This window comes from Trematomus bernacchii, unplaced genomic scaffold (genome assembly GCF_902827165.1).
Source record: "Trematomus bernacchii unplaced genomic scaffold, fTreBer1.1, whole genome shotgun sequence".
NCBI lineage: Eukaryota > Metazoa > Chordata > Actinopteri > Perciformes > Nototheniidae > Trematomus > Trematomus bernacchii.
In genome coordinates, this window is record NW_022987630.1 from 342,698 (window position 1) to 369,173 (window position 26,476).

The 26,476-nt window shown below is 41.3% G+C and overlaps 1 pseudogene; it reads right to left on the minus strand.

Moving 5' to 3' along the window:
- LOC117484569 overlaps nt 1-26,178 on the minus strand; it is a 154,472-nt pseudogene extending 128,294 nt beyond the window's left edge.
- Nucleotides 26,179-26,476: the final 298 nt, after the last annotated feature.

A 26,476-nucleotide genomic window follows, 5' to 3' on the forward strand; every position in this document is an offset into this window, starting at 1 on the left:
CCCTAAATTACTTTTTTTTCAATGTGCGTCTAAATAAGTAACACTTAAGCAACAATGAGAACATGTGTTAAGAACTCATTAATTTGTAAATTAATATCACATTTTCCTGAACTTTCTTATAAATACGTTTTGGAAAACTTCATGAAAATGCTTTTGTCAACGCCACGGTCATGCCACGCCCTCAAACGAGAATACCGCGGTGTGAGACTTCCTGTTCCTCTTTACAGCGATTCTTCGGCAGTTGGACACGTGTTTGCGTTGGATCCTCCTCAAACCATCGTAAAACAAGTAAGCATGCCACCTGAGTTATTAATTACTGCTTTTAACTAGCAAGTGTTATTTACTTTTCTTGTATTCACTGTTTTGAACGGAACATCGACATGCCAGCGCCATTACTGCTGTTAAAGTTAGACTCAGCCCTGTTGTGCTCATGTAGTCTATTTCTTCACGCAAATGGTGTTGGGCAAAGTTTGCATCAAGTGCCTACCGACACAATTATGTGGTTAAGTTAAGAGCACGTATTAAGAATCAACTCCGCAAACTGTTCCCCTGTGCCGCTCTAAGCGTTTGCCGGGCACCGTGATGCGGCCGCGGGGCTCAGAGGCTCTGCTGCATGTTGTGCGGTAAAATACCTCCGCTAAAGCTATTCCCTACTACTTTATAACCCAGCGGTTATGTAAGAGTAAGTCACTAATGCGCCGATTTGATATTCCTTTGTATGTATTTCACCGTTTGTTTTACTGTGAGCAATTAATTATCTTTCTACAATCTTAGATGTGTACCCAATTTAAACTCATAGTCTGCAGTTACAGCATCGAGTTGTTATTATACAATATGAAGTGCAACTAAAACTATATTTTTCATGCTTATGCAACGCTATAGATGCAAATCCATGTTTGAATCTGCAGGAGAGAACGTTAGCTCTCTTCAGTTAAGGTGCATTCATGCGCAATTCAGTAAAATTGTGAATTGGGCGAAGATGGATTTATAACGTCAGCAAGATGTGTTCAATGTAGTCCAGTAAAATGCAGTCTTTAGCGAGAAATATCAATAAATACCGTTTTATTAAGGAGATGTTTTACTACAACGTAAAATAGATATTAGACAGTATGCAAACGAGATAAAGGAGTGTATATTGAAGTAATTAGGATCTGCTGTGTAGAGAATCATGGAATTGTACTGGTATCTACCAATACTATCCTTAATAAATGCCATCCTTATAAATGTATATAAATACAATACCGTTTTAAATGATACTTATATTTTAATTATGTTTGATTCAATTAATTGAATTAAATATGTTTTAACCTGTTCCACTCTGAGCCTGTTTTTCAGGTCTCAGGCTCGAAAATGACATTCCCAGAACAAATGACCATATCTTCCCTTCTAAAAGGGTTAAATTAATAATCTTTTCTCAAAGTAATGATAAACCTGTGAGTTGGATGTAGAAGTGTCAGAATCAATATAAATGTTTTTTATTTTAAAGAAAATTCAGATTTTACATAGTAAAAAACTGTAAATTATAGTGTCCGTCCAAAAATTATTTTTTACAGATAGTGAAAACTACCCTTGGATGATGGGTTAGTAGACTAAAAGCTTTAGGAATCCAAAGTACAACATATAATAAGTACCCTGTATCAAGATTGATGCAAAACAAGTGAAATTTGACCTTTTTAGAGAGATTTAGCCAAAAACTGGGCCATCTGGGGTCATTTGGGTGGATTTGACCTATCTCTGGCCCCCCTTGCTCGATCTGGTTGGTTGACATACCCTTGTGACCGTTAGAGCCAATAGAATCGAAGGAGGAGACTCACATAGACACACATTATAAAGAAAAAATGTTGCCGCTTCGCGTGTGGAAAGCGAAACTAAACTGGAGGAATGTCTCCTTCTGGAGTTTGGAAACTAAAACGCAGTTGTATTGCTTATGGATTATCAGAAATAATTTCAAAGAAGGCACAGACACATAGGATGAACCTATGGATTAACTGCAGCATCGTTTTTTTATCGTTTTAATGCCATTGAAGACCACTTTTGACCAAGGTGAGCCATATTTACATGTTTAGCTTCTTGGCTCCACATGTGATGATGTACACTTTCGTTGATAGCGTCGCGAATGTTTATCACTGAGTGTTGAGGTGGGCACCGTTAGATTCAGTGTCTCCAGGACACCAAAAAATAGTGTTTGGTTGTGCATCTAGGATAAGTAATAAGGGAGTTCTGAGTGAGTTTATGTGCCTTTGTCGGTCCCGTTTTTTTGATCGAGGCTAATTCAGAGGCTGAGTGCTAGCATTGTGGGTTTTTTTTTGAAAAAAAAAATTAAAAAGATCAGTTAGCTGAGTTTCTTCCCGTTACATGGATATAACACATTCATAGTTTTATTCAATATTAAGATTCCTTAGACGTTGTTTCCTGCAAATGACGCGTTTATCCGCCCGGTACCGGGGGGAAGGTGTGAAACAGGTTAATGAATTCTACTGAAATGATTGTTACATTGTCATCATGTAACTATTTTGTTCTTTTATTTGCCTCCCCAGAAAACAGTCCCACCTCCTCTTGAAGACATTTTGCCTCCTGCTATCGACTTCAGGTTCACATTAGGTAAGCCCTTGAGTGTGTCAGACTAGTTGTTGTTTCAGAGGTTAATTCAAGACGTGTTATGTTTACATACTAATATAATGAGCATCAGGTAAACGTACCCATTTCTATTTTTTGAATCACAGATGGGATGGAGATGTAAACTATGCAGCACTAGTGTCACCACTCAAAGTGATATTTTAAAACATTATCGACTCCATCATGGAACCTTTGGACAGAAACGTGCCTTGCCCTGCATTCATGTAGACTGGCATGCGCTCTCACTTATCAAGATAAAAGTTGAAATAATCGTCTGTTCTTTTTATTCTAGGACCCATGTGCCACTTTATATACATCTCTGAGCATGAGGTGGGGTTAAAAATATGTAGTTGGACATTTTATGAACTATATCAATATCATGACTATTTGGTTCATTTTCTTGCAAACCAGCCTTTTTTTTGATGGCTTAAACCCCTTGTAATGCATGTGAATAGCACCTCTGTTACCGTCTGTTAACAGCTAATGTAAACTGGCTCGTTATGATTTCAAGACGGATGTGATTTTTGTTGTTGAGGAAAACACATGGTGTGTCCTGATTTGTACTCAATTTAGTGTTTTGATTGTATTTACAGGGAACAGCAGAGGTCTAAGTGCAACAGGCTCGTGATGCACAGCATGAAGTGATACGTTGCCCAAGAGCCAGATGCAGTTGGAATAACCATCAAGTAATAACCATGTGTCTCCATGTATGTTAATGTGTTGTGCTTTTAAACAAACTGGAAATAATAACATTTTAATAAAATGTATTAACCAGAGTTGGGTGCAACGCGTTACAAAGTAACGCGTTACTGTAATAATATTACTTTTGTCGGTAACGGAGTAGTGTAACGCGTTACTTTTATAATTCAGTAATCACACTACAGTTACTAACATTGCCCCGACACGCGTTACTTCGTTACTTTTATAAAATCAGTCATAATCACACTGACAGACAAGAGGGGTTTCCGCCGCAGGTTTATATGTACGTAATCTGCGCGATTTGCGCGTCCACATCTCCGCCTGCAGTGCTGCATAAACATGGCTGAGTCAGCGATAACTTTCGAGGGGTGGAGGTATGTCCATTATTTTGAGTTCGTCCGAAGAATAGACAGGAATGTGACGGTGAGGTGCAAACTGTGTCCAGGCCAGAAGCTGTTATCCACTGCTGCAAACACCACGTCAAACCTCAACAAACACCTGCAAAGAACACATGCTAAGGTGAAGCTAATAGCTAAGGACCCCCGAACCCAGCGTGAGGATGTTGTGAGTGCGCCGCCGCCGACTCCGAAGCGGCACAAATGAGAATTTGGAGGACCGGTAACCAAAGCAGAGATGGACAGGCTTGTAGCATCCTTCATAGTAGAGGTAATGTTGCCCATTTGCACAGTGGAATCACCATCGCATCGTTCAGAGATATACTGCGCAAAATACAGATAGCAGGAGACAGAGGACAGCCATAGTCAGAGCTATCTGGATCAGTCTTATGCGACAATGGAAACTGAACTAAAGAGAACATTTGAAACTTTAGCAGTCTGCGTGATCTGCCTGTAGGGAGGGGCGGGCCGGCCCTGCGAGTAAAGTAACGAGTGAAGTAACGAGTAAAGTAACGAGTTACTTTATGTAGAGAGTAACGAAGTAGTGTAATATATTACTTTTTTTTTAAAGTAATATGTAATATGTAATATATTACTTTTTTTTAGTAACGACCCCATCTCTGGTATTAACATATTCTTAAAATAAAAAAAGCTTTCTTTCTCTGATATCCTGCCTATAGTGTTTGTTTTACTGTGCTTTATAGCCTGGTATTGACTTCAGTTATCCAGTGTTTCTGATCAGTTGTGCATTCAATTAGTGGATGAATGTATGTGTTCTGTTGATAGGTTATAGACTTTCTACTGTTCTCAACTGTTTTTCACTTTAATTGGATAGTCCTAACACATGCCTACAAACGCTTAGTGGATAATGCCTACTAAAAGTATACTGATAGTCAACTCTAGATTAGTTGACGATCAACAGATAGTCAACTAAACTCTAAAGTTGCTTATCTGTTGATCATCAACTAATGCTTAATGTAATAGTCAACTAAACTCTAAAGTTGCTTATCTGCTGATCATCAACTAATCAACCCCTACCTCACCGACCTGATCAAAATAAAGTGTTACCCTGTTTCATTCTTTCCTATTGTGAGTGCTGATCTGCCACAACACTGATGTCACGTAACGGCCTGCAGGACAAGCCTTGCCCAGCACCTGCCCTCAGACTTCAGAGAGAAGCTCCTGACCTATCAGCGACATGTGATCAAGCTGAGGAAGAAGCACTCATACCCCCTGGATCAGATGGGCAATGCTGATCAAACGCCTGTTTTTTTTAAATGCCAACATCTGTCACTTAAAGGTAGGGTAGGTAATTTTGGAGAAACCAGCTTGAGTGCGCTAGAATTTGAAAATACATAGCCGGAGAAAATCTCCCACTTCCTTACAGAGCCCCTCCTCCAACACACACGAACGCACACATGACCAATGAGGGCACGAGATAAGTTTGTGCACAGATGGAAGGCTGACAGGCAGGTAGGCCATCCAGTTATTTTAGCCGGGCCGGCTCAGATGATTGGTCGTACTTTTTACAGTACTACAGCTTCCACAGATGATATTTTTTAATGTTTTTTTTGTCAAAGCACTTAAGATATTCATTGCTATTGGGATGTTAAGAGCATTCCATGGAATATAACACAAAGTGTATCTCGAGCCGGTTTCTCAAACTTACCTACCCCACCTTTAAGGTAAACTTCGAGTTTGATAACCAAAGTAGAGTTTGGCACTCCAAGTAAATAATTAAGAATGAATTATTAAACCTGCTCAAGCAATATATGCTAAAGAATATTCAGTTCAGATAGATCAGATTCTTCTCACAACCAATAAAGTTTGAAAAGAGGAGCAGTGTGTGTGGAAACAGCTGTGGTTTTATGGTGAGCTTTACCTCCTCCTCAGAGACGTTGTTCTGCAGCAGATGTACATCCAGTATTTGTTCCTCTCTGCCCGGGGGTCGTAGGAACACCAGAACTTGGCCCTTTATCCGCAGAAGCAGAAACCTTTTAATGCTATCCCAGACCAGGCCATAGAAAGAGAGGTGAGGCACCTTCACCACCACGTGAGTGGGTGTGACCTCCAGCGGCTCCAAGATGCTCAGGCCTTCATCCGTGATGTGGACGACAGACAACAGGCCGTCCAGGAGCAGCGCTGTGGAGCAAAGAGCTGGTCATCTGTTGCATTGCTGCTGAAACAGCTTCATCATATTCAATGTCACACCACTTTAGTTCAGAGCTAATGTTCATCTAATGTCATTCACTTTGGAGCCTCACTAGGATGTACCAGTTTATATCCTCCACCTTTTATTTTAATGTTTCATTATTGTTCCGCCCCCTGTGATCTTTCTGGATGGGAGCATTTACTCTTATGCATAAACTTTATTAATTATTTGTGTATTTATAAGAATGCTGAATTGTTTGTCAGAACAGCTTGACTGTGTCCGGTCTCATGTCTGAGTGATTCTCTAGATGTGTGAAGAGTTCTCTAAAGCAGGGGTTCCCAACCTTTATTGTGCCAAGGACCGGCAGATACATTAAAAAAAAATTGCGGACCAGTTGTCAATTTGAACTGATTTTAATATTTACTCACCACCAGCAGGTAGCAACAGAGGCTAATTGTATGTAACAGCCTGAACAAATACTAGAACAACATCCAAAACATATTAACAAAGTTTAAAAAAGAACCGGTGTTGTTTTTTTGTTTTTCGGAAAACCAAAAAACCACGTTTTTCAGTTTTTAAACCAAAACGGGAAAACAGATAAATCAACGTTTTGGTTTTGTTTGTATGATTTACGGATACTCCAGTGAATGCTGGGAAAATGAGGAGAAGGCGCATTATGAAGGAGGTGTGTGTGTGTGTGTGTGTGTGTGTGTGTGTGTGTGTGTGTGTGTGTGTGTGTGTGTGTGTGTGTGTGTGTGTGTGTGTGTGTGTGTGTGTGTGTGTGTGTGTGTGTGTGTGTGTGTGTGTGTGTGTGTGACATTTGTTTTCAGAAGATATCATGATAGTGTCGTTCGTTCCGGTGCACGCCGACAGCATTTAGCACTACATCGAGATATAACTCGATATAACTTATTTTGGGAACAGCCGCATATATGGAGTTAGCCATATGTGTGTAAATTACTGTGCATAAACATTTGAAAACAAATGCCGGTGTCGGACAGACACAAACACACCGAACACACAGAGCTGAGCTGAGCAGAGCACATACACACACACATCATGCGCCTTGGTGACTGACTGGACATCTCCTTCATAAAACTAATACAAGGGGGAGTAATCGGGCAGTTCGATGTGTGTAGAGGTGTGTGTGTGTGTGTGTGTGTGTGTAGAGGTGTGTGTGGTTAACACGTAGCAGCCTGCAGTCACTCTTTTAAGCTGTTCTGATTAAGTTAAACACAGCGAAGGCGGTGCGTAAAAAGGCACGGCTCTTTACCCGCTGGTGCTGCACTTCTCAGAGGCGGAGTATACGTCCCGCTGCCTCCTGATGCTGCAGCCATTTCATGAAGTGATGGAGGGTTTCCTTCTATAAAACAGCTGCGGGCAGCAGATACCGTGAGAGTCCCGGACATTAATTCATAGATTAATAGGTAGGCAGACTGGTTTACTCTCCTGTTTTGCCAATCCGGTGCTTAAAAAGCTTTACACCCCTGGCTGACATGTCCTTAAAATGAAGTCCGAGTTTGAAATATATCTCAAATAATGTATGCACCACCATTTCCCCACATAAACATAACAGTCTGCAATCAAACGGTTGTCTCCTGTGCGCTCCTCTTCCTACTTGGCTCACCGGTAACATTCTCGTGCGAGGCTGAGACCTTATGCTGCGTTCACACCGGACGCGATGCGATGTTTGGGGGTGGCGCGATTACATGTAAAGTCAATGCAGAGATGCGGACAGACGCGGACAGATGCGAATTCGATCCGACGGCGAGCATGAAGCGGTGGACGCGGCGCGAATCACGCGATTGAGGCGATTGAACGGTGCCGCGTTAAACGCGAGAGTTCAATTTTTTCAACTCGAGCGTCAAATTCACGTGACGCGGAAGCCAATCAGCGGTGAGGATCTCCAACCCAGTCTCACGGCATTTCGTGTTTAATCTATTGATTCGTGTTCACCAACACGATTTTCACCTTTTTTTCGTGTCACACAGAACGATTTTAAATGCAATGTATTTCTATTGGTAGTATGTTTCGTGCCTGCAACACGTCTTTTTGTCCGGTCGGGTCTTGGAAGACCAGAAGCTGTGTGGTTCATAAAAACATGTTCTTACTCAATATCTTACCCTAAGCCTAACCCTATCCCTTTTATTTTAAATTGTATAATGTCTGAGTTTTGTTGCCGTCAGTGAGGAAAAGAAATGGCTCAGAGCCTCAGAATACTGACATCTGTATTTTATGTCATCTTTTTTTCCTTCTAATTTGTTATTATTTGGTGCAGGCATGAAACATACTACCAATAGAAATACATTGCTTCTAAAATCGTTCTGTGTCAGAATACTTAAATCTGTATTTTTTTAAATGTCTTTTTCCTTCTAATTTGTTATTATTTACATTGCTTTTAAAATTGTTCTGTGTGACACGAAAAAAATGGCGAAATCGTGTTGGTGAACACGAATCAATAGATTAATTTTGTGACTATAACACGAAATGCCGTGAGACTGTGTTGGGATCTCAGCCTGACGTCTCAACTGACGTTCAACCACACAACATCAGCCGTTAGCTGTTAGCAGTTAGCACACAGAGCTCACAGCTCCTCATATCTGTTCAGAAACTGGACAAAAGTTAAACAAGTACAAACCACAGACTGTCTGTGTCATGGCGAATACAGTCGCTGGTTTATTTATGTCTGTAGGCCGTTGTTATGAGTGTGGAATGAGCATATACTGCGTTAGCTTAGCCTGGTCGACCCGATCTTCATTCAAAAAACACGCATTTTAAAAGGTGTTTTGCCTGCCGTCTGTCTGCAGACTTGTCAAAGCATTAATTCATGGTTGTTACTAACCGGTATCAGTATGTTGTTACTTCGGCATCATTTAGAAACGTGTATTACAATTTAATCACAGTAAAATATGTTCATTTTGTTGTAGTTGTAGCTCCCGAGCCAGCGCGTCTTGTTTGAATGATGCGAGTAAACACAGCTGACAGCCGCGGTGAAACTCGAGCGTTTAGAGCGATGCGATAGGAGCGATTAGAGCAAAGCGAATATTCGCATCGCGTCCGGTGTGAACGCAGCATTAGGCTGAGCCGCAGAATCCCTCGGAACATCATAAAAGCCATTTTCAACGGTTTTCTGGTGAAAGATTAACTAGCTACTGGATGAAATAATATGACTGGTGGCATAGGTGCGAAAATATTATGATAATAAAATATTTTTATATATTTATAATTCTGCAAATATTACGATAAACTCACAGCTATTTCGCGGCCCGGCAGGGAACCCCTGCTCTAAAGCTTTCAGGGCGTAGAAAGTCTAACTTATAAATGTTGTTGTCTGTTGTTTTGTTTTGTACATGGTTCAGCTAGACTGACAATGTAAAGAGCAGAAAGAGCAACAGATGGATAACAAAGTAAGAATTAATCAAACTGCTAGCTTAGCATCACAACAGTAACAGAGAGTTAGCGTTGACTTAGCACTGTTAGCAGCTGAGCATGCTGTGGACTGACCAATCACAGTTTAAATGTCTTTAATATTACAGTGAAGAGACTGTTTGGTGTCTGAATTATACAGTTGTTATCTTTGTTAAACTAGTTTAATAAAGCTGCTTCATAACCTTTGAGCGGTAGTGGATATTAAAAGGTGCCACAGAAACCTTATATAAGTGTATATTTGTTAACACTAGATGTCCTTACCTTCCTCTGTCTCACTGTGTGGCAGGTGGAGCTGGACGACGGCAGCTTCATCAGAACTCTTCACGTCGAACAGCGGCCCTGCTGCCTGCTTGCCAGCTGATTGGAGGAGGCTCTCATCCCAAGGGACCGTCCTGTACAGAAGCTCCGCCTCCTGAGCCATGACGAACACCAGGCCAGTCGATGCACACTGGAACGCACCTGGACCAGGACACCTGAAGCTGTAGACACACAGGGGACAAGTTACTACAACAAGCCTTCACTGGCCTGTGTTCTGACTGACAGGTGTTCATCCAGCTGGAGTCTGACCTGGAGGAGGGTTTGTTGAAAGATCTGAAACACCTGATGATTACAGGAACATCACTGAATGTGTCCACATGCATCAGGATGTGTGTGTACACAAAATGTCATTAAATTAACTAAATATCTATCCAGCGAGGATCTAGACTGGTACAAGAAAACAATCCTACACACAGAGGCATTATTTTATTTATGTCTGTTAGAAAGAGATTGGATGAAATACCTCATGGTGAAAGACATGAAATTAAACACAATAAAATAAATATATATTTCGAATGTGTTTAAATAATGTTTGGTCATGTTATAGCATTACCTGTATGAAGATCCAGTTGTGTGTTCAGGTGAGAAGGATTCAGGAGCCTGGAACAAACAAAGTTATTTATTTATTATTTGAAAAATGCAAATTAGTCTGGATCATCTGAGTTCATTTACAATTTCAAACGGTCAAAACACAGTATTATCAGCCAATCACAGAGCAGAAGTACCAGCCAATCACAGCACAGTATTATCAGCCAATCACAGCAAAGTATTACCAGCCAATCACAGAGCAGAAGTACCAGCCAATCACAGCACAGTATTATCAGCCAATCACAGCGAAGTATTACCAGCCAATCACAGAACAGAAGTACCAGCCAATCACAGAAAAGTATTACCAGCCAATCACAGAGCAGAAGTACCAGCCAATCACAGCACAGTATTATCAGCCAACCACAGTACAGTATTACCAGCCAATCACAGAGCAGAAGTGCAAGCCAGTAGGAATATTTCCCATTTCGTCGGGGATCCAGATATTTTAAATGGCACCGTCATATACATTTATTGCATCAACTTGGTGATATGTAATCCTCTTAGATTCCTCCCATTTAAAAAAAGAAACAAACACTAATTCAATAGAAATATTCTTAACTCATAATCGAATACCTGAATCATTTCGATCAATTGCGAGCGTTATAGCGTTTAACTCGACAGCCCAAAGATTTATATTTGAATTCAGTGGTGAAATAAATACACTTCACTCTGTTCAACTGCTCCTCTCTCACCTTTCTGTCTGTCTTCACTTCCTGTTGCACATCGGAGTCACCTGATGGAGAGAAGAGGTGACAGAGAAAGAATAATTAAACTTGAACAAAGAGAAACATTAGCAGCCAAAATGTTTGAATAGAGCTGTAACAACATGGAATTAAAAGATATTGTTGTTGTTCTATAAAGACCTTTAAAGATCAGATATCTTGATGAATGGAGGATATTCAGTACTCACAGTTCTTCTGGATCTTGGCTCTGATCGTCTCATCCTCTCTGATCCTGTAGGGATGAACACAATCCAACAGTTATGGATCCAGTTTAAAATAAGTGTTTGTTCTTTGAGTCAGCTTCAGAGTCCTGACTGATCTCATGCTTTACATCCCATCATATCTTCTCTGCAAACACTACGACTGACTGCCACAGCTCTCAGCTGCATTACAGGAAGTAACAGTCATTAGTCAAGGAGCTCAAAACATCCCATCAAAAACAGACTACCTTTTCCACTCTTCTGTCAAATCCCATATGTCTGGTGGAAAGTTGATTACTTACTAAATGTGGCTTTGCATTTTCAGCTGGCCTTCTATAGTTGATGGAAGAATGAAAGAGCCTGCAGTCAGTGGGTAACATCACTGATCTGTTGTGATTCCCCAGTGAGAGAAACACCTCCCTGTGTTTCATACAATACTGCTGAACCAGCAGAGACCCCTTACTGACCTGAGGGTCTCCAGTCTGCAGTCTGGACTCTCCAGAAGATCTCTCAGCAGCTTCTCTCCTGAATCCTGCAGAGCGTTCCCTCTCAGGTCCAGATGTCTCAGATGGATGTTGGACTTCAGAGCTGAGATCAGAGCAGAACAGCTGATCCCTGACAACACGCAGCCACTCAGTCTGAATAAAGAAAACATGATGAGGATAAGAATCTGTTTATAATCCAATCAGATGTTACTCAACATTTAAATGAATCTGAACAGAAACATCTGTCTACTTCAGAAAGTGAACTTTATCGTGTATGTAATAGAAACATATTATACTGACTTACTTACTTTAATAATATCATTGTGTGATTCTTATTTGCTAATGTTTATCTATATTTACTACTTCTCACACTTCTGAGCTAAGCTTGGGGAAAGTCCTTATGAAGAAGATGTGTTGCAGTGTTGTTAGTGACTCTCTATGTGCACCAACAGTATGACCTTCACCTCAGGTGAACTGAGGACTTCCTGATACGGCCTCCCTAACTCCCTAACTCCCAGAATGCTCCTTCATCATCACCAAGCTTCCCCCCTCCCTTTCTCCTCTCTCTGTGTTTAAATATGCAACCCAAACTCTACTCTTCCTCTTCCTCTCTGCAGACTGTATGCTCTCTGTGTGACTGACTGAACTTTCTTCAAGAAATAAAATACCACAAAGAGCTGAATGCTTTGATTCTCTCTCCACATTTGATCAATAAATTCCCACCACAATGTAAAACTAAAATGACTTCAGATGACCTTTATTCAGACGTTATCGTTTACTAAATATTAAATACATAGATTTACTTTTTACAACTAACATCTATTACAGTTCCTTTAAGAAACAGTCAGCATGTATGTCTGCAGTTCTTACTTCTTACTCTTCAAAATGAAACATGAATATAAGGACATGTACAACTCTATGGATGGAAGTTATTAACGTATGCCCCCCCCCCATCCAGGATTTGGGCCCATGAGAAATCAGGGCTGATTAAAAACATTGAATTGTTGTATTATTATGTTTAGTGTTGTTATCTGTAGAGCTTTGTCCTAATATTTATGTTTGTATTAAACTATGTTGAGAGATTAGTGTAATATCATGTTTTTATTTAGCTATGAAACTCTGAATGAAAGTCTGCGTGATCTTGGAGATGTTAGTTTTCTAGTTCCAGAGGACCTTGGCGTGGATAAACCAAAACAGGAAGTCCTGGATAGTTTCCCCTCTCGGCTCTTCTCCGGGAAACAAACGTAGTGTTTCCAGCTCATGGTACCAAAACCCACCCTGGCTTGAATACTCCGTGAAAGGCGAGGCTGCGTATTTCCCATGTAGAAAGTTTAAGGCTCATCATCATGACGCATCGTTCACCGTAAAAGGCTTCAAAGACTGGAAGCATGCTTACAAAAGGACACGGGTCTTAGCAAACACAGCTCTTCCAAGGAACATTTTGTGTGTGAGAAATTGTGGAGAGAAAAACAAATGTGCATCGAGACTGGTCAGGAAATCACAACTCTTGTCAACAAAGATCAGCTGGCTCGTAACAGATATCACTTGGGCTCCATTATTGACATTGGAAAAAATAAATAAATGAAATAACCATAAAAAAGTCAAATCAAAGCAATATTCTTTCAGTCTCAGTTTCTTACAAATACTGAAACATGAAACCAGAACACAATCAAAAGTCACCTTCAGACTGTCTAATTACGCTTTCTTTATACATTTTCTTAAACATCAAAATGTTCTTACAGCCCTTTAAATCATTCGGCAAAGAATTCCACTTCTTTAGTCAAGAGACACATCTGCTTTAAAGCAGTACGTGCAAACGTGCGGTCACCACTAGATGCACTTTAACACAGGGGTCTCCTCTCTTGCACTTTGTGTATCCATGCTGCTATGTTGTTTTGCCATGTCATAAATACTTGTGTATTCTGCTCTTGCTCTTTTGCGCTTTTCTTGTATTTCATGTATTTGTATCTGCTATGTTTGTAAATGTCATGTTCTTAATGTTTGATGTGAGGGACTGCGGATGGAAAGTAGCTCAAAGCTAAATCCGGCATATTTACGCTTGGCACATTTATAGTTTTAAGTGTTCGTTAAAGTGCAATGTCCCTACCAAATAAACCATTACAATAAATAAACTAACTGAAGCTTAGAATGTAATCTCCTCCTATGATGCTCAGCCTCTGGAATTAAAACTAATGTGTTTTGTATATTCTCTGGCAGTATTCTGTTGTTTGCTTTATGCATAACTAAAGCCGTCTGTAATTCTATTAAATCTTTAAATGCTATCAGCCTTGACTCAATAAACGGTTTGTTTGTTCTCTAGGTTGAACATTATGCAACATTCTCACAGCTTTTCTCTGTAATGTAATGAAAGGTTTGAAATGACTCATCGAGGTGTATATATGAGTCTATGAGTCAGCTGCATGCTGGCTCTGCTTGTTTGATGTGTAGCGTCTCTGTTCATCCATGGTGCGGCGCTACTTTTGTGCCTCTATCCTGAGCACGCTATGAAACATTTTGAGCATAGGAAATGTTATTGAGCGCGCAATTTAACATGATGTAACTTTAGAAAACAATGTTCCTGTTTGAAATAACTCCAGGTTTAATAATCTGTTCAGAGTGAAACAGGGTTTTAATGTCAGAGATGATGCAGAAACAATCCACTGATAATCTGGAACTTTAACTTTGATCAGATGTTGAACAACTCCTTCATCTCCCTCACAGCTCATCAGTACTGACAGCATCTCCACTGACTCATGGAGCACAGAGTGAGTCTGTGGAAGCTCAAACACTCTCCCTCACACATTCACCTTCTCTCTGTTACTCTGATCAATATTCAGTCATTAGCAAAAACGGAAAGAATAAAAATAACATTGTATTTGTTCAAATTCAGAAAATCATAAACACAAACAGATCAATATGAAGTGCAGTCAGTGAACTGACCTGAGAGCCTCCAGTCTGCAGTTTGGACTCTTTAGTCCAGAACTCAGCAGCTCCACATCTGAATCCATCAGAGTGTTCCTACTCAGGTCCAGATCTCTCAGATGAGAGGGGTCAGACTTCAGAGCTGAGGCCACGACTTCATAGTGACTCTCTGAGAGTCCAGAGAGTCCAAAGTCAGTAAGTCTATAATAAAACATATATTACAACATGTGTTAAAAAGAGGAAACATTATATTAACATCAAGCATTTGATGAAAAAAGATTTGACATGTTCTGATAGACCTTTGCTGTTAGTCCATTTAATATAATATATAATAATATATGATAATAGAGTGTAATGAGTTGTCAGTGTGATCTGATCACATGTCTGTGCTCCTGCTGTCACTGACTGTTACCAAAAGAAACAGAAATTAAATTAATCACTTGACAATATTAGAGATGTACATATTTAAATGTTAGTTAATATGTGGATGTGAATGATGGATGAAGGATGCTTTGGCTTCTCTGAGCATCTGAACATTTATTGCGCACACAAACACAATTAACAAACCAATAAAGTTTCAATATGTTCAACTTGATAGCATCAGATGTTCCCAGTATATCAGCATTAAGACATAACTCTGTTATTGGTGGGAAATGATATAGATCTGATTTTAAACTCTAACACATTGTGATCAAAACGTGTTTAATGATAAAGAAACTACTAGAAAGTAATCATTAAAAAAAGGGTTGTTGCTTCACTTAAGGTTTGGAGGGAAGTCTGTCGTAATCAAAAACGATATGAAGATGTAATCTTCTTGAAAGAAATGAACTGATCAAGACTTCCCTCCTCACAAACTGAACAAAGACCACCACATGTTGAAACTATGGGCTTCTAAGGGCTTGAGGACATTTGGACAAATGTTCGGTGATAAAGACGTGAAGTCCTTTGAACAGCTTTCGTTACAATATGATTTACTCAAATACCATTTATTCACATTCTTCCAAGTGAGGAGTTATCTTTCCGGCATTTAAAGAAAGAGATCTTTTCAAGACATCAAGCCATTAATAAAATACATGCTTACAGTTTATGACCCTGGAGTGGAAACAACATTTCTAACTCAGATGGTTCAAATATTACAATTAAGAAATCAAGATGAACACAGTATTATTAATGTAACAAAGAAATGGGGAAATGAATGATCCTGCAATATGCCAGAAGCAGATTGGGAACAAATGTGCAGAAACATTCAGAACACAACCAACTCAAACTACTGGAAAGAAAACACATGAAGCTTTTAACTCCATCCTTTAAGACAGGGGTTCCCAACCCCCGGTCCGCGGACCGGTACCGGGCCGCGGAGGTGTTACTGCCGGGCCGCGAAATAGCTGTGAGTTTATCGTAATATTTGCAGAATTATAAATATATAAAAATATTTTATCATAATATTTTTTTCAAAAAGTGTTTAATTTTCGCACCTATGCCACCAGTCATATTATTTCATCCAGTAGCTAGTTAATCTTTCACCAGAAAACCGTTGAAAATGGCTTTTATGATGTTCCGAGGGATTCGGCGGCTCAGCCTAAGGTCTCAGCCTCTTGTGCGCACGAGCATGTTACCGGTGCGCCAAGTAGGAAGAGGAGCGCACAGGAGACAACCGTTTGATTGCAGACTGTTATGTTTATGTGGGGAAATGGTGGTGCATACATTATTTGAGATATATTTCAAACTCGGACTTCATTTTAAGGACATGTCGGCCAGGAGTGTAGAGGGAGCTATTTGTTTAAGCACCGGATTGGCAAAACAGGAGAGTAAACCAGTCTGCCTTGATCTATGAATTAATGTCCGGGACTCTCACGGTATCTGCTGCCCGCAGCTGCTTTAGAGAAGGAACACCTCCTTCACTTCATGAAATGGCTGAAGCATCAGGAGGCAGCGGGACGTATACTCGGTAAAGAGCTGTGCCTTTTTACGCACCGCCTTCGCTGTGTTTAACTTAATCAGAACAGTTTAAGAGTGACTGCAGGCTGCTACGTGTTAACCACACACACATCTACACACATCGAACTGCCCGATTACTCCCCCTTTTATTAGTTTTATGAAGGATATGTCCAGTCAGTCACCAAGGCGCATGTGTGCGTATGTGCTCTGCTCAGCTCAGCTCTGTGTGTTCGGTGTGTTTGTGTCTGTCCGACACCGGCATATGCGGCTGTTCCCAAAATAAATTAGTTTAATCTTAATCTCGATGTAGTGCTATGCTGTCGGGAGTGCACCGGAACGAACGACACTATCATAATATCTTCTGAAAACAAATGCCAGTGACACACACACACACACACACACACACACACACACACACACACACACACACACACACACACACACACACACACACACACACACACACACACACACACACACACACACACACACACACACACACACACACACACACACACACACACACACACACACACACACACACACACACACACACACACTGGCGACCGGACATCTCCTTCATAATGCGCCTTCTCCTCGTTTTCCCAGCATTCACTGGATTATCCGTAAATCATACAAACAAAACCAAAACGTTGATTTATCTGTTTTCCCGTTTTGGTTTTAAAAACTGAATAACGTCGGTTTTTTGGTTTTCCGAAAAACCAAAAAACAACACCGGTTCTTTTTTAAACTTTGTTAATATGTTTTGGATGCATATTGTTCTAGTATTTGTTCAGGCTGTTACATACAATTAGCCTCTGTTGCTACCTGCTGGTGGTGAGTAAATATTAAAATCAGTTAAAATTGACAACCGGTCCGCGATTTTTTTTTAATGTATCTGCCGGTCCTTGGCACAATAAAGGTTGGGAACCCCTGCTTTAAGACACCCCAGATTCAAAGTGAATACAAACAAACCCTCACTTCAAAATGCTGGAGAGAATGCGCTGAGCAGAAACCAGACACATATATTCTGGGCCTGTGATGTGTTGGGAGACTTCTGGGAAACAGTTTGAAGAGAAATGTCCAATATCTTGTTCTCTCAACAAAAACCCATTGTCCCTATCACTGGGGAAACACCAGAGGAGATACAGAAAGATTCCTATCTATTTCTGGTCATTAGAAAAGCCATCATCAAACTAATGATGAGGAAGTGCCTAAAAGATAATAACTAAACTCACAATGGAATAACTTAGTTAATGAAATCTATGTAACGGAGAAAACAACTAGATTAGAAACCAAATGCATATCTTTGAGGAAAGGTGGGAGGAATGGGTCGGGATAGAACAATACAGTGAATATAATTAATGTGTACCTGAGTATTCATAATGTATTCATAATGTATCCATTCTTTCATTTGTAATATTATTAATACTATTATTTTATTATGTATTTTCTGATTTGTCATCTGTTATGTAGTTCATCTTGTACTTAGATGTGTTTATTTGGTTATGTATGCTTTGTGAATATTTTCTTAAAAAGCAAAGAAAAAAGCAAAGAAAGTAATAATAACATGTTTCTGTGATAACTGTAAGTCCTGCTGTGTGGTGTGATCACATGCTGAGAAACCTCTCAAGTCCTTCATGTGTTTGACATGTCGCCTCCATCACTCAATATGAAGAGAGGAACGCTTCAGTTTAACTATTATTATAAATAAATAGAAGAACAGTGTTGGTTTATTTTGCTCTCAGTATTTAAACAGCAGAAATGTTATAGTGTTTATTTGAATAATTAAACTCCTGATCCACATTAGTTTATAAAGTTAATCACATCTGGACTTACTTGGCCTTCCTGCAGTTCCTCACAGCTGGAAGCAGTCTCAGTCGTCCCTCCCGTGATGTGTTGTACTGATCCAGGTTCAACTCATCCAGAACCTCCTCTGACATCTGCAGCATGTAGGCCAGAGCAGAGCAGTGGATCTCAGAGAGTTTCTTCTCTGATCTGTTCTCTGACTTCAGGAACTCTGTGATCTCCTGATGTACTGAGTGGTCCTTCATCTCTGTCAGACAGTGGAAGATGTTGATGCTCCTTTCAGGAGAGGATCTACTTCTCATCTCCTTCAGGTTGCTGATGGCTCTCTGGATGGTTTCTGGTCTGTTGTCTGTGCGACCCAGCAGGCCTCCTAACAGTCTCTGGTTGGACTCCAGAGAGAGGCCGTGGAGAAAGCGGACAAACAGGTCCAGGTGGCCATTTTCACTATAGAGGGATTTCTCCATGGCTCCGTTCAGGAAGTCATCCAGGGATGGGTAATCCTGATCTCTGATGTTGCTATAGTCTCTCAGCAGGAATTTCTCCAGTACCTTTGTGTCTCTGTTGGTGTAACAGTGCAACACGTAGACTGCAGCCAGAAACTCCTGAATGCTCAGATGAACAAAGCAGTAGACTGTTTTCTCAAAGATCACTCTCTCTCTTTTGAAGATCTGTGTACAAACTCCTGAGTGCACCAAGGCCTCGGTGACATCAAGACCACAGCGCTGCAGGTCTTCTTGGTAGAACATGATGTCTCCTTTCTCCAGATGTTCAAACGCCAGCCTCCCCAGCTTCAGAAGAACCTCCCTGTCAGCCTCCGTCAGCTGCTGTGGACTTGTCTCATGTCCCTCTTCATACTTCTGCTTCTTCCTCTTGGTCTGGACCAGCAGGAAGTGTGAGTACATGTCAGTGAGGGTCTGGGGCAGCTCTCCTCTCTGGTCTGTAGTCAACATGTGGTCCAGAACTGCAGCAGTGATCCAGCAGAAGACTGGGATCAGACACATGATGTGGAGGCTCCTGGAGCTCTTGATGTGAGAGATGATTCTGCTGGACAGGTCTTCATCACTCCATCTCCTCCTGAAGTACTCCTCCTTCTGGGCGTCAGTGAAGCCTCGTACTTCTGTTACCCTGTCCACACACTCAGGAGGGATCTGATTGGCCGCTGCAGGTCTGGAAGTTATCCAGACGAGAGCCGAGGGAAGCAGCTTCCCCCTGATGAGGTTTGTCAGCAGCACGTTGACTGAGGACTGCTGAGAGACATCAGACACAACCTCATTGTTTCTGAAGTCCAGAGAAAGTCTGCTTTCATCCAGGCCGTCAAAGATGAGCAGCACTTTGCAGACAGCCAGCTGCTCTGCTGTGACCTTCTGTAAGGTTGGATGGAAAACATGGAGCAGCCTGAGAAGACTGTACTGCTCACCTTTGATCAGGTTCAGCTCCCTGAAGGAGAGCGGGATCACCAGACTGACATCTTGGTTTTCCAAACCCTCGGCCCAGTCCAGAGTGAACTTCTGCACTGAGAAGGTTTTTCCAACTCCAGCGACTCCGTTGGTCAGGACCGCTCTGATGAGAGTCTGTTGGTCAGGTAAGGCTTTAAAGATGTCCTGGCACTTGATTGGAGTGTCATGGAGGGGCTTCTTCTTGGAAGCTGTCTCCAGCTGCCTCACCTCATGTTGGGTATTAACCTCTTCACTCTGGCCTTGTGTGATGTAGAGCTCAGTGAAGATCCTGTTGAGGAGGGTTTCACTTTGATCAGTTCCTTCAGTCACACGTTCACATCTCCTCCTCAGACTGAGCCTATGTTCATCTAAAACCTCCTGCAGACCACTATCTGCTGGAAGAGAAGGAAACGTGAGAGAATGAGGAAAATGCTCTGAGAATCTAATTATATCAATAAAACAACAACAAACAGACTGAGTTTAAATGTTTTATAAACAGCTTACTGTCTATGCTCTACAACAGTATACCTGTTCAAACACAAATGAACCAGGAAGAGGAATAAGACGCTGCGTGTGTTCGGCCTCTTACCTCGTACAGAGCTGGTCTGACTGGCTGTCTGCAGGCCAGCTCTGGTTCTGGATCTTTCTCCACACTGGGGACAGGAGGGGTCTCCTGATGGAGGTCTCTGCTCCCAGTATGAGGTGATGCACTGTCTGCAGAACCAGTGTCCACAGCTGGTAGAGACTGGATCCTTCAGGACGTCCTGACACAGAGCACAGCTGGACAGCTGCTCCTCCACAGGAACACCACTCTTCCTCTTCCCTCTGTGGAGATGAACACATCCTTTACAGCACGTCACATTAGTGGAGCTGATTCTCACCAATGGGCAGAGCGTCACAAACGTCACTCTCAAGATGAAATGTGTCACGCTGCACGAATACGCAGGTGACATGAATTTCACCTCTTCACTTTCTTGGTGTCTCCAGGCACGGATCTGGGTCTTTGCATTGACTCTACATGTAATCACACAAAGCTCTGTTATATCTGCTAATGCTAAACACAACCAGCTCACCAGGTTATCACTATCATTAATAAACATCTTTAAAATACATATCATAAACATGCCCAAGTAGTAAATAATGTTCTGCACAATATATTTAGTTTTTAGTGAGTATTTATCAATATCTTTGCCATTTAAAACCTTTTTATGCCACTGATACAATGATGCTATAAATGCATATTGAAATATCCTCAAATAATGTTAGCTTGCTGAACTCTGCTGCCTTTGTTCTGTACTATACTGCACACATGATATTATTAAAGAACAGTTTAATATATTAGATTATATAAGAACTGGATCCTCTTCAGGTCAGGTTACAGCAGAAACTCTTACTTTGTGTCTGAGGGTCCAGGTTCATTACTGAAGTTTATACGTTGATCTCTAGACCAGTCACTCTTCAGAGACAGACAGCTGGGGACTGGAGACTCTGCTCTCTGTCTGTGGAAACAACACATGTTTTAAACATCATTAGTTCATTCAGAGAGCACATTTTGTACGGTGCGGGTGCTAGTGGAGCCTCGCAGCTGGGAGTGCTGCAGCCCCCCCCCCCTTCCTGCTTCCATTCGCGCTGTCTCGCAGTCTTGCAGCAACCAGGAAATTAAGCCAGCTCACACTGTCCGCTCCTCGAGCCTCAAAGGGCGAAGCAGCGAGCCGCGCAACGTCCCGCCAACACGGCACCCAGACCCCACGCAGCATTCTCATCTGTTTGTCATTACTGGTGTCATTTCCTGGTTGCTATCAAACGCCATTGTAACACATAATCACTGATGTTCCGCTGTAACGGTGGTGGACTCATCAGAACAGAGTGGGCGAGCTGACCAATCAGAGCACAGTGGGCTCACAGGGAGGGGGGCGGGCAGGAGCTCCAACAAGCCGTGTAGGACAGAGAGTGAATACACATACTATACAGAGATGCTGTATGAGAAACCAATGTGAGTTTGGAACATTGAACAATGTAAATCTATTCTTGTAGACCTCAACAATGGAATTATGATCAGTGGAAATGACCATGACATGGGACCTTTAACAACAACAATTTAGATGATCAGATAACATTAAAACTGAATCCTCTTCAGGTCAGGTTACAGTAGAAACAGACTCTTACCTTGTGTCTGAAGGTCCAGGTTCATTAGTGAAGTTTAGAGGTAATCCTTTAGACCGGTCACTCTTCAGAGACAGACAGCTGGAGACTGAAGATGTGTCCTCTTCCTCATCTTTAAAACCACTCATCTTCTCCAGTCTGAGAGATAAACCAGTAACACTGGAGAGACACACACAAACACACACACACACACACACACACACACACACACACACACACACACACACACACACACACACACACACACACACACACACACACACACACACACACACACACACACACACACACACACACACACACAACACACACACACACACACACACACACACACACACACACACACACACACACACACACACACACACACACACACACACACACACACACACACACACACACACACACACACACACACACACACACACACACACACACACACACACACACACACACACACACACACACACACACACACACACACACACTTCAGTCATAACCATCATAATAACAGAACTATCACTGTTGTCTTTCCTTCTATAACGGTAATGTAGGCCAAGAAAAACTTTGCATTGCATAATATTTAAACGTACATTTAGGCACTATAAATGAAGCCAAAAATATGTCAAGTTGGGGCTAGCCTACCAAAAAGTGCATAGTTGCAACTTAGGCAGTTAAGCATTTTATATCAGTGGGTCCTAATGGTGCAACACGGAAGGCAGACAGAATTGCTTAGACACAGGTGTCACATGAAATTTAAATATTCTGGAAAGTTCCTTATACAGCTTTAGCCTTTTTTATCTCATGAAGTCCCTAATGGCGCGTTTCCACTACAGCGCGGAGCACGGTTTAAGAGGGCTGTGACGTCAGCGGCCCGTTTTTGGTTGCGTTTCCACTTGGCCTAGTACCGGCCGGCGGGTCCTAATTCACAGTTTTTCTGGCCTCATAAAATCGTGGGTCTAGGGCCAGAGACAACGAGGCTGAGTCGGGCTGAGTATGCTAAACTAGAGAGAGAATCGCTGGCAACTACAACAAGATGGACATATTTGACCGTGATTTAATTGTAATATACGTTTCAAAATGATGCCGAAGTAACAACATACTGATACCGGTTAGTAAAAACCATGAATTAATGCTTTGACAAGTCTGCAAACAGACGGCAGGCGAAAAACCTTTTAAAATGCGTGTTTTCTAAATGGAGATTGGCTAAGCTAACGTTGTATATGCTCCAACCGTCCACACCCACAACAACGGCCTATACAGACATAAATAAACCAGCGACTGTATTCACCATGACACAGGCAGTCTGTGGTTTGTACTTGTTTAACTTTTGTCTAGTTTCTGAACATATATGAGGAGCTGTGAGCTCTGAGTGCTAACAGCTAACGGCTGTGTTGTTTTTCTGGGGTTCTCATTGAAGATGACGTCACGGCTCCGCCTACACTGCGTTACTATAGATACTACCCCAGTTCCTAAACTGTAATGGAAATGCGCCATAAAGTGAGCCAGTCCTAACGAGGCCTAGCCATACCGAGCGAGGCCGAGCGAGGCCGTGTAGTGGAAATGCGCCATTAGTGACACACACTGAACAGTTTGGTGGGTCATGGTCCTTGCCATTTGCTTTTGTGTTCCCATAACAACATGTCCAAGATGTCCATGTGCCAGGCTAACACATGTGACAGAACTAGCTACATTTGGAAAGGTTTTTTGTTGCTAAAGTTAACATTCAAGCCATTTAACAATAAAAATGCTTACATGACATGTCATTTGTTAAACATTAAGCTGTCTTCGGCTCTTTTCTGCCTCTAACAAATGTAATGGTCCCCTCTGTGGGACGAATAAAGGTATTCTGATCCTGATTACATTTAACCTGTTGTGGAAACATTTCTTGATGAAATTGATATGAAACAAATGCCATAAATATTGCTGTGACACTGGTGTCACATCGGGACTTTAACCCTAAACATTCACAGTAAACCCGGAGTGACATATATGCATAATTAGAAATATGATTATGATCTGGTCAGTTAATTTAGCTGATTAAATTATATTTAGTTAACATATTCTTTATTCTTCAATTCAAAGTATGTTCAAACAAATGTAAACCAAAAAATCATCCTCGTTAATGAAGTTATAAATAAGAGTTACTTTGCCATTAAAGCCCATATATTTGACACTAGGGGGGGTTACTTGTCAGAAATGTGTTCTAGGTGGTCTATTTACTCTAAATGACGTTCCCCTTAATTTCCCCAAAAGTAGAAATGGGTCCGGGTTCTTATGGGTTAAACATATAGGCTTAAAGGCATAATAGAACTACCATATTATATGTATTCAACTTTTGCCCCGCTGGACTTACTTTTCTGTGGTTGACCGTTACTGTGACATATCAGTATAGCCACGGAAGATAGTTTGTGTGTTTCATTCCCATGCATCAAGGTTATTTTCATGTATGTAATTATTTTTCCTGCACAGTGTAGACTGTAGAGTCTTGTTGTGATGAGAGAGGGATACAGGTATTTCATAAAAAAAACGTGCTCCCTGGAGAATAGCTACAGAATTTATATCACAATTTAATCGGAGCTGATCACAACTTGTCATGAGTGATCCAGTCATCTCGATGAGCGTTCGGGCTGTGAATAAACAACTTGTGTTTTACTTTTAGGCTGTCTGAAGGTATGGACAGCTATCAAAGCTACTATACATCACATTAAGAACGATGTACAAATGAAAGTCGGACACAAATATATAATTTAAATTATTTATTCAAGTTTGCAATGTTTTGAACAGGCATCCACACAGTCACCTACTTTGTAATGTTCGATACCTCCCTGTAAGCGTCACGATATCGACCTCTCACCCACAACCTCACATACGAGTACTGAATGTGCATCAAAGTGATCATAGGAAGGCAGATATAGCAAAAGATGAACGTAAACGACAAACGAGGCGATCGACATGTTTATTTCCTGGTAAGTCAACAATGGGTCCTCAATGTACACGCCCCGGATTCCTGTGACGAAAATAATAGAATGTAGCCAGTTGTCATGTCTCAAGTTATACTGCAACAGCGGTGTCAGTACCATATGTGTTAGGCCTACCATATGTGTTCGGGGTCCGTCGCTTACCAATGACGTCACGCATTGTGATTGGCTGTACGGTAATCGCACGCTGATTGGTGTAACTCGGGGCGCTGACTAGGGTATACCGGGGGTCTGATCAAAGGATGAAGCTGTTAACGTGCTGCTACCACAAACTGGCTGTAGCCCACAAACTGAAGCAGAATGATCTAGGGCTGTCCCGAATACCATTTTTCGGGCTCCGGATATTCGGTAGTAATGCGAGGGGGCGTAGTAATCAGCAGCGAACTGCTTCAACACGTGTATTTCGGTGTATTCACGGCATTCATTTTGTTATTCTACAGTATTGTTGTTTTATAGTTATTTGTTAATGTAACCCAATTTGTGTTCTTTGAAATTGAAAAGGATATCGCATTGTGTTTGTTACTTTCGTTGCAGTTGTATTACAACTGCAACGAAAGTAACAAACACAATGCAATACAACTTGTATACGTCTTAAGTGTAATTTGGCTTGGCTTCCTATTTATGGACATGCTTTTATTTTGAAGGAGAGTTAGCGCAGTTGACAGGCAGTTGTTGTTGCTTTGGAAACAACGTGACAGAGATTAACGGAGAAAAGTAATATCTACATATAAAGACGGAGAAAGTAAACGATAACGTTTATGGTTAAGTGTTAGTGTATCAACAAACAAGAGACAGCCAGCTAGAAACCTCTGCCCTTTTATAGGGATTATCTCATCTTGCTACTACTCTTTGATGAATCAGAAAAGAGGAAATAAAATGTTTTTACAACACTTGTAGAAGTCTCGTTGGACTCTAGGACGCTGATGTTCTGACATCCAGTAAAACAGAGTAAATAATGTGTTAAAAAGCAGATCCTGGTGTTAACACTCACCCTGTTCTCCTCCTGCTCCGTCCAGGTGTAAAATGGCTTCTGGCACTCTGACTTCATATTTGTAATTCAACACCCTCACCTGTGTGCAGCTCCTCCTCTTGATTCATAACCAGCTGAACCAGTTCACACACAGGGACTACGTTCAGTGAGATAGAAATAGAGCTTAACAGAAGCTCAACAAAGTTATTGAAATAAACATATTAAAACCACAGTGTGAAAATCACCCAGTAAACATCCTGCATTCAAAAACTTACTTTAGTTAAAGTGTGTAGGTATTTAAGTACTCTAGTGTTAACGGTGCATAAGATTGTTCCCTATTATATATATATATGCAGGGGTGCACACCAGGGGCGTCGCCTGGAACTGAAAACATTCGGGGCTTAGCCCACAGTGGCGGCGGCACTACAGTGGCATTTTTTACTGCAACACTCCCCACACGCACACACACAGTACACCCGGGTACGTGTTACAATGAAGGCTAGATAATCAGCTCACGGCATAAAGGCAGGGGTAAAGTGATATTTTTTATGAGTGGGGGGCTCACCTCCTCTAGGGGGGTCCGGGGGATGCTCCCCCGGGAAGATTTTTTTTTAAATATTGAAGTTAAAAGCATCAATCTGGTGCACTTTGAG